The following is an 8,923-nucleotide window of genomic DNA, read 5'->3' on the forward strand; positions in this document are numbered from 1 at the left end:
CACCAGTTTCTCACACATATTGAATTTTGTTGCAGCAGCGCAGTTCTTTCGCCACTTCAACGACTTTTAATTTAAAACCAGCATCATATTTTCTTCTGATCGAACACTCCATCGTAGATAAGGGATGCTCTTACGATAAAGGTATATGAGGGTGTGAGATACAAAAAAACACAAAACGGTGCAAACGTCGCTTTGGAATAGTTCGGGTATTACCGTGTGGTCACGTAGGCACCATACATAGGAAAAAAAAAGGGCAGTATGCTCTGTGGTTACTCTTTTAGGTCGGCATTAGCATGTCATAATCTCTTGGACCAATAGTGTGTGCTTTCCACATTCGACTTATACAACCGACATTTATAAAATACCGGAAATTATACGGTAAAATCAAGCCCCGACTTATCCACGGGAGAACTTAAACACGAGTATATACAGTAATTTGAAGATCTGTAGTCCTTTAATACTGACAGGTTGGAGCACAGCATTGCTTTGATTAGCATTCCAGGAGAAGAACTTGCTGCCTACTGTACAATTTGGTGGAGGGACCATCATGTTATGGAGCTGTGTGGCTAGCAGAGGTACTGGAGACCTTGTTAAAGTTGAAGGCCGCATGAATTCCTCCCAGTATCAGCAGATTCTTGTCAAGAATGTTCAAGAGTCGGTCACAAAGTTGAAGTTGCGGCGGGGTTGGATGTTTCCGCACAATGATCCATAGCACCGTTCAAAAGCTACCAAAGAATTCCTGCAGAGGCACAAGTACAATGTTCTAGAATGGCCATCCCAGTCCCCAGACCTGTACATCATTGACAATGTATGGATTGAATTGAAACCGGCCGTCCACGCTCGGAAGCCATCAAACCTGACTCAGCTTGGAGGCATTTTGTATGGAGGAATGGACCAAAATACCACCAGCCAGAATTCAGGGACTTGTCAGTGGCTATAGGTGGTGTCTACACGCTGTCATTAAAAATAAAAAATATTTCACAACTGAAATGTTGCTGTTTCCATAAGGTATAAAATATGATAAAATGAAGTTGCTGCTTCAAAAGCTTAGTAAGTTATAAATCGATAGTGATTTTTTTTATCAAGGGTGCCCAAACTTTCACATAGCACAGTACTAACCCCCATTTGAGCCTGCTACAAAGTGAGTGACGGTTACATTCTTTTGTTTGTTAGGTGTGGGATTTTCTGCTGTTCTGGGATAACATTTGGCAGAAAATGAGGCCTAGAATAGACTTTTGCCTGCAACTGGATCCTTGGCAAATTAAATGACTTGATCTGGGTCACAGTCGGTGAAAAGGACTTGAATGGCAGCTTTGTAGCTGCATTAGTCACTACGCCCATTAAATAAGGCTTTTAGGTACGTACTTGGCGCACACAAACAGGCTTGTATCTGAATTCAGCAGTCTTTTATTTCAAACTGAAATTCTGAATGTGATTAACAAAGTATCACCGGGGTTTAGTTTCTCTGACTTTTTTCTTATTTTCAGGCAGAGTGGTGGCTCTGAGGTTAGGGATCTGCACTGGCAATCAGATGGTCGCCGGTTCGAATCCCGTAAATGCCAATAGGGACTCTGCTCTGTTGGGCCCTTGAGCAAGACCCTTAACCTGCAATTGCTGAAGGCTTTGAATAGTGAGAAAAGCGCTATATAAATGCAAAGAATTAATTATTGTTATTTTACACTGATGCCTGATTTATATTTTGTTTTGGACTGTAAAATTTTCTTTTAACGGTAATTGAGAATGTGTCGTGAACCATCTGGTTTTATTACCATAATGTTTTGTAAGGATTTATTTATACTGGATAGACTTGTGAGTCAGTCACTTGTGCTGGTAGTCTGGAATAGCCACTTGGATGTCATTGTGTCCTGGGTGTGCACAGTTAGGGCCGGTCAACAGTACAGACGAGAGAGACTTGAGAACACTCGAGCCACGTTTCCATTAGTTATGCACAAAATACAGGGTGGGGCATAAAGATCTCCCACATTTTGAAGGGGTATAAAAATGAATGACACTATCTAAAAAACAACTGTATATATTTCTGAAAAGTACATAAAGTTTTGTTTTAATGGGTTTTAAAAATCATATCAGACAAATGGCGGCCGTCATTGGCAATACATTGCTGAAGACGTGCCCGTTCCCGGAAGTTCTCCATCACTCTCCGGGGCATCTCAGGCCTTTCTGTCAAATCCTCGATTGATTGAGGATGATGTTGGAAAACTTTTTCTTTTAGGTATCCCCAAAAGAAAAAGTCACATAGGCTTAAATCTGGTGCAGCCATCCCCCATCTCTCCTTAAAGAGATCAAATGCCCAGAGAATATTTCCCTCAACACTCCGAGCGAACTTTGTGCTGTGTGAGCTGTGGCCCCGTCCTGTTGAAACCACACATGTTCTGTCCTAGGTCTGCCAGGTGATTTTCCTTTCAGCATGGACCCAGTTGACCGAGAGTTAGACATCCATAGCAAAATCGTTTTCCGATCTGGTACAGATGCATTTCGACAGAGTGTGAAGCGTGTACAGAACACTCTCTGTGTCTGAACGGTTGGTCTCATAATACGCTTGAATAACAAATCCCTGATGTTCCCCGGTCCAACTCATATTGAGTACTGAAAACGGTAGAGCCTAACCTACCGAATGAGACCACCTGCCCCACCTCAGCCCGCACAGTTCTCCCTCGAAATGTGGGAGATGTTTATACCCCACCCTGTATAAGCGACACTTCTGAAAAGTCGACAAAACAGAAACCCGAATTGCCTGTGTTTCCATTGAGCGATTTTATGTGAATAAACTTTGTTTTATCACCAGAAATTAAAAATAGCAACAGATAGGATGGGTGTTTGTTTTAATCAGAGGTGACGAGAGTGAGTGAATACAATAAAGGTAAAATGAACTCTATATACTTGGCAGAGGACACGTATTGGGGATTTCTTTGAAACTGTCTGCAGTGATTTTACTGAGGAGCTGTGGGTACAAATTTTTAGGATTAGCAGCTCAACATTCATGGAATTATGCAGCGCAATAGGCCTTGTTTTTTCCCCTGCGGTGGCATACATGAGGGAGCCATTCACAACTGAGAAGCGCATAGCCATTGCGATTTATGAATTGGAAACCTGTGTGGAGTACAGGGGTTTTTGCAGAGTTTTGGTGCGTGAAAAACCACCATTCACAGGAGTGTGTCAGGCCAAATGCTCCAAACTAATGAGCCAATATATCACTTTACCTGATATGGAAGAAGCAGAGCAGATTTTGCAGCTCAATTATAAGGCACGTAAAATACTTCAGGTGTATGGTGCAATCAACGGCTCACATATCCCGTTTGTGTACCAAGTGATGGGTTATCGGGATTATGTTAACTGGAAAGGCTGGACATCTGCTGTTCTGCAGGCGCTTATTGATCGAAGCCATTTGTGTCGAGTCACCCAGTAGTCCTCATGATGCTGCTGTATTCACCACATCACATTTGCACAGATAATTTGAAAATTTACATTATGTGACCTAAATGCAAAACAGTTTCCATTACAGTTTTGCAAATTATTGCTTTGTCAAATCACGTGAAAAACTACCAAGCGAGCATGTAAATGTTTTTCTGAATTTTGAGTTTTTTCAAACTTCAAGTGGTTCCATTACCGTTTTTTTTGGTTTGCAATTTCAAAATACGCAATAAGGAAGTTAGTGGAAATGCGGCTTCTGACTCACTACAACAATTGCCCAATTCCCTTTTAACCCAATTTATATTACATTTTGTGTACTAACAAGGTCTGGTCTTCACACCAGCCAAACTACACGAGCCTATTATGAGTGATCTTCCAAATTCCAGGATACACTGTACTCTGCTTCTTAAAGGCTCTCTTTACATGGAGTGTTCTCATTTCTTTATTTTCTTCAGGTGCAGATTCAGAGTCTTAGTTTTATGTTCATAGACTCTGACCTATCAACCTGGGATTGGGGTAAAAAAAAAAAATAATAATCATAGGCTACAAATAGATAATCAACAATAACAACTTCTTCTTTTGGCTGCTTCCGTTAGGGGTCGCCACAGCAGATCATCCTTTTCCATCAATCAAGAATAACAACTATGATGATAATAATGCTCACATTGGACATAACAAAGCTAAGTTAAATGATCAACATTGTATCGAGACATTGCAATGCAGCAAGGAATTTCAATTTTGCAATGCAAATTTAGTCACATACCACTGGACAACCAATATTTCACTTCCTGAACCCTCTTAGGTATACAGTGGTGTGAAAAACTATTTGCCCCCTTCCTGGTTTCTTATTCTTTTGCATGTTTGTCACACAAAATGTTTCTGATCATCAAACACATTTAACCATTAGTCAAATATAACACAAGTAAACACAAAATGCAGTTTGTAAATGGTGGTTTTTATTATTTAGGGAGAAAAAAAAATCCAAACCTACATGGCCCTGTGTGAAAAAGTAATTGCCCCTGAACCTAATAACTGGTTGGGCCACCCTTAGCAGCAATAACTGCAATCAAGCGTTTGTGATAACTTGCAATGAGTCTTTTACAGCGCTCTGGAGGAATTTTGGCCCACTGATCTTTGCAAAATTGTTGTAATTCAGCTTTATTTGAGGGTTTTCTAACATGAACCGCCTTTTTAAGGTCATGCCATAGCATCTCAATTGGATTCAGGTCAGGACTTTGACTAGGCCACTCCAAAGTCTTCATTTTGTTTTTCTTCAGCCATTCAGAGGTGGATTTGCTGGTGTGTTTTGGGTCATTGTCCTGTTGCAGCACCCAAGATCGCTTCAGCTTGAGTTGACGAACAGATGGCCGGACATTCTCCTTCAGGATTTTTTGGTAGACAGTAGAATTCATGGTTCCATCTATCACAGCAAGCCTTCCAGGTCCTGAAGCAGCAAAACAACCCCAGACCATCACACTACCACCACCATATTTTACTGTTGGTATGATGTTCTTTTTCTGAAATGCTGTGTTCCTTTTACGCCAGATGTAACGGGACATTTGCCTTCCAAAAAGTTCAACTTTTGACTCATTAGTCCACAAGGTATTTTCCCAAAAGTTTTGGCAATCATTGAGATGTTTCTTAGCAAAATTGAGACAAGCCCTAATGTTCTTTTTGCTTAACAGTGGTTTGCGTCTTGGAAATCTGCCATGCAGGCCGTTTTTGCCCAGTCTCTTTCTTATGGTGGAGTCGTGAACACTGACCTTAATTGAGGCAAGTGAGGCCTGCAGTTCTTTAGACATTGTCCTGGGGTCTTTTGTGACCTCTCGGATGAGTCGTCTCTGCGCTCTTGGGGTAATTCTGGTCGGCCGGCCACTCCTGGGAAGGTTCACCACTGTTCCATGTTTTTGCCATTTGTGGATAATGGCTCTCACTGTGGTTCGCTGGAGTCCCAAAGCTTTAGAAATGGCTTTATAACCTTTACCAGACTGATAGATCTCAATTACTTCTGTTCTCATTTGTTCCTGAATTTCTTTGGATCTTGGCATGATGTCTAGCTTTTGAGGTGCTTTTGGTCTACTTCTCTGTGTCAGGCAGCTCCTATTTAAGTGATTTCTTGATTGAAACAGGCGTGGCAGTAATCAGGCCTGGGGGTGGCTACGGAAATTGAACTCAGGTGTGATACACCACAGTTAGGTTATTTTTTAACAAGGAGGCAATTACTTTTTCACACGGGGCCATGTAGGTTTGGATTTTTTTTCTCCCTAAATAATAAACACCATCATTTAAAAACTGCATTTTGTGTTTACTTGTGTTATATTTGACTAATGGTTAAATGTGTTTGATGATCAGAAACATTTTGTGTGACAAACATGCAAAAGAATAAGAAATCAGGAAGGGGGCAAATAGTTTTTCACACCACTGTATCTTATGGATTTTGGCCTGCTAATCACAAAAGTCACCTTTACATTTTCCAATCACGTACCACCTATCTTTTCTCTCAAATCTGCAGTACAAAAACCATTTGGAACATCTGTGGTGATCTAAAAGTAATGGCCCTGCCACTAGGAATGCAGCTCAGATATACCAAATGCAGTAAAACCTCTGGTTACAAACGTCTCGGACCACGTACAAATCGGGTTATGATCAAAAAGTTAGCCAAACTTTTGCATCTGTTCACGACCATACACTCAAGTGGCGAACAAAAACACTGGCAGCCAGCCAGCTTCCCTTCCCATTTGTACGCACCAATGATTTAAGCACATGTTCAGTCTCTCCCTGTACGTATTTCTCGGTCAGACGTGCGTGAATTCGCTGTGAACTCTGTGCTCTATTTCATGTGCTTTTGCACTAATTTTGCAATTAACCATGGCCTCTAAGCAAGTGAAGAGTGGTAGTGTTGGTTAGAAGAAAGGTTAGAAGAAAATTGAAATCAAACTAAAGAAAAATTATTAACCTCATGCAAGATTAGTTTTTGTATAAATTAAGGATTTTTCATTTTTTCCCGTGCTTAAAACTCATTAAAAAAAGTGTTTACAGCAAGCGGTTCATAAGGGTGTAGCGCGAACTCTTGCAATGTTTGAGTAACAGAGAAACTATGTTTTTACATTTAGTTTACTATTACACTTGTGATTCTATGGTATAATTCACAGTTGTCGAAATCCAGTCCTTGAGGGCCGCAGGTTTTCATTCTAACCATCTTCATTAGTGACCAGTTTTTGCTGCTAATTAACTTCTTTTGCTTTAGTTTTAATTCACTTGACTCAGGCCCCTTAGTTGTCTCTTTTTTTTTTTTTAATTAGCAGCCAAACAATAATGAGACCCAAAACAAGCCGCCTCATGACCAGCTCACTTGTGCCCGTCACACAATATCGGAAAATAAAGAAAAGTGAAGGTCTCGTTAAGGTTGATCTCTCAGGTCACCAAAACATTTTGACGAACAGAAAATCAAAAGTTTTGGAAATGTCTTCTGTGGCAGAATGAGAGCAGCAACAGGCCACGGAATTAAATAATGGGCTTCATTAACCGCAGGAATCGGCTTCTCATTAGGAGACTGGTTGGAGTGAAATTGGTTGGAGTTTGAAATCCCAATTTAGATAGATAGATAGATACTTTATTAATCCCAATGGGAAATTCACATTCTTCAGCAGCAGCATACTGATACAATAAATAATATTAAATTAAAGAATGATAATAATACAGGTGAAAAAAAAAAAAAAAAAAACAGACAATAACTATGTATAATGTTAAATATTAACGTTTACCCCCCCTGGTGGAATTAAAGAGTCGCATAGTTTGGGGGAGGAATGATCTCCTCAATCTGTCTGTGGAGCAGGACAGTGACAGCAGTCTGTCGCTGAAGCTGCTCTTCTGTCTGGAGATGACATTATTTAGTGGATGCAGTGGATTCTCCATAATTGATAGGAGCCTGCTGAGCGCCCTTCGCTCTGCCACAGATGTTAAACTGTCCAGCTCCATGCCAACAATAGAGCCTGCCTTCCTCACCAGTTTGTCCAGGCGTGAGGCATCTTTCCTCTTAATGCTGCCTCCCCAGCACACCACTGCGTAGAAGAGGGCGCTCGCCACAACTGTTTGATAGAACATCTGCAGCATCTTATTGCAGATGTTGAAGGAAGCCAGCCTTCTAAGGAAGTATAACCGGCTTTGTCCTTTCTTGCACAGCGCATCAGTATTGGCAGTCCAGTCTAATTTATCATCCAGCTGCACTCCCAGATATTTATAGGTCTGCACCATCTGCACACAGTCACCTTTGATGATCACTGGGTCTATGAGGGGTCTGGGCCTCCTAAAATCCACCACCAGCTCCTTGGTTTTGCTGGTGTTCGGGTGTAGGTGGTTTGAGTCGGACCATTTAACAAAGTCATTGATTAGGTCCCTATACTCCTCCTCCAGCCCATTCCTGATACAGCCCACGATAGCAGTGTCATCAGCGAACTTTTGCACATGGCAGGACTCCGAGTTGTATTGGAAGTCCGATGTATATAGGCTGAACAGGACCGGAGAAAGTACAGTCCCTTGTGGCGCTCCTGTGTTGCTGACCACAATGTCAGACGTGCAGTTCCCAAGACGCACATACTGAGGTCTGTCTTTAAGATAGTCCACGATCCATGCCACTAGGTATGTATCTAATCCCATCTCTGTCAGCTTGTCCCTAAGGAGCAGAGGTTGGATTGTGTTGAAGGCGCTAGAGAAGTCTAGAAACATAATTCTTACAGCACCACTGCCTCTGTCCAAGTGAGAGAGGGATCAGTGTAGCATATAGATGATGGCATCTTCCGCTCCCACCTTCTCCTGATATGCAAACTGCAGAGGGTCAAGGGCGTATTGAACCTGTGGCCTAAGGTGGTGAAGCAGCAGCCTCTCCATGGTCTTCATCACATGTGATGTCAGAGCAACAGGCCGAAAGTCATTCAGCTCACTAGGACGTGATACCTTTGGGACTGGGGTGATACAAGATGTTTTCCAAAGCCTCGGGACTCTCCCCTGTTCCAGGCTCAGGTTGAAGATGCGCTGTAGAGGACCCCCCAGCTCCGATGCACAGACCTTCAGCAGTCGTGGCGATACTCCATCTGGACCCGCTGCTTTGCTGGCACGAAGTCTCCTCAGCTCTCTGCTCACTTGCGCTGTTGTTATTATGGGTGGGGATGTTTTTCCTATGCTGGTATCAGCAGAAGGATGTGTGGAGGGTGCAGTACTCCGAGGTGAGAGTGAGAGTGGGTTAGGGTGGTCAAACCTGTTAAAAAAGTTGTTCATTTGGTTTGCTCTCTTCACGTCTCTCTCAATGGTGGTACCCCGCTTCGAGCTGCAGCCAGTGATGATCTTCATCCCATCCCACACTTCCTTCATGCTGTTATTCTGCAACTTCTGCTCCAGCTTTCTCCTGTACTGCTCCTTCGCCGCCCTGAGTTGGACTCGGAGTTCCTTCTGCACGCGCTTGAGCTCATGCTGATCACCATCTTTAAAAGCCCTTTTC

Source organism: Erpetoichthys calabaricus, chromosome 11 (assembly GCF_900747795.2).
Source record: "Erpetoichthys calabaricus chromosome 11, fErpCal1.3, whole genome shotgun sequence".
Lineage (NCBI taxonomy): Eukaryota > Metazoa > Chordata > Cladistia > Polypteriformes > Polypteridae > Erpetoichthys > Erpetoichthys calabaricus.